Below are 1,412 nucleotides of genomic sequence, written 5' to 3' on the forward strand. Positions count from 1 at the left end.
TGTGTGTGTGTGTGTGTGTGTGTGTTTACACGTGGTGAAACACCAAACCAATGTGCCAGGACCTGGACAATAAAGATGTATCTTATCTTATCTTATATGATTATTGTTTTCTCTGTGAGCCAAGAGAAGAGCAAATGGGGAAGGTACCACAAGCACTCGACTATGGCAAGACAAGATATGTTATGGCCTTCATTTGGGCATAATGGCGGCGCGCGTGTTACAAGCATTTCGCAGCGAAGTTTTAGAGAGAGAAAAAATTGGCAGCCATGACAGTGCGTGATCTCGGAGTATAATTCTATGGCCTCAGTACAAGGAATGTTGGACATGAGGTAAAACGTGGCGCGGGGCTAACACAGAATGAAAGCGCTCTGTTTCTTTTGGTACACTTTGTGCTGCGAGGTGTTTGAGGGCAGGAAGGAGGGAAAGAAGGAAGAAAGGGAGGAAGGGAAAAAGGAAGGAAGGTATGAAGGAGGAAAAGAAGGAAGGAAGGAATGTAAAAAAAAAGTAGAAAGGAAAGAAGGAAGGTAGGAAATAAGGTAGGAAAGAAGATAGAAAGAAGAAAGGAAGAAATGAAGGTAGGAATATAGAAGGAAGAAAGGACGAAAGGAAGGTAGAAGGAATAAAAGAAAAAAGGAAGGTAAGAAGGTAGAAAGAAGAAAGGGAGAAAGGAAAGACGATAGGAAAGAATAAAGAAGGGAAAGCAAGAAGGCAGGAAGAGTGGAAAGCAGGTAGTTAAGAGGGAGGGGAGGAGGAAAGGAACGAAGGAAGGTAAGAAAGAAGGAAGGAGGGAAGGTATGTGATCACGGGAGAGGATGTGTCTATGACATTTCGAACAGCGAACTAGCTCTAGCTCTAAGACGAGAGAAGCCAGAAGCCTGTGATACGCACGAGTGCTGGCTGGTGGCTTCCCGATTATTGAAAGCTAGGAATCGTAGGAATCGACTCCGAATCCAATATGATTTCTTCCAGTGGTTACCTGGTTGGCTCCGAACATCTTCAGGATTTAGGATAATCTTGATTTCGGAACACTGCGAAGCATCAGCTTTTATTTGTCAAAATTAAATTCTAAAATAAAAAGAAGAAGATTTTAATGATTAAGGTAACTGGTAACCGTTGGTTTACGTAAAAAGGAGTCGGAATTTTTCTTCCGTAGCATTAATCATGGGAATCGGTTCTGGAATGGATTCTTTGCCCAGCTCTAATCCGCACCGAAGACGACCCAGGCACGACCCTGGCACGACGGTGGCATGTTTTTCATTCCGTACCGCGGGAGATCGGAACCGTCGGGATGTGTGGGAACGATTGTTCGTGTTTTAAGCCCCCACCGACACAATTTAGGATAATTAAGATGCTGCCAAGGCCAACACGTGGGCTGAGAGAGAGAGAGAGAGAGAGAGAGAGAGAGAGAGAGA

Source organism: Aplysia californica, unplaced genomic scaffold (genome assembly GCF_000002075.1).
Source record: "Aplysia californica isolate F4 #8 unplaced genomic scaffold, AplCal3.0 scaffold01046, whole genome shotgun sequence".
Taxonomy (NCBI): domain Eukaryota; kingdom Metazoa; phylum Mollusca; class Gastropoda; order Aplysiida; family Aplysiidae; genus Aplysia; species Aplysia californica.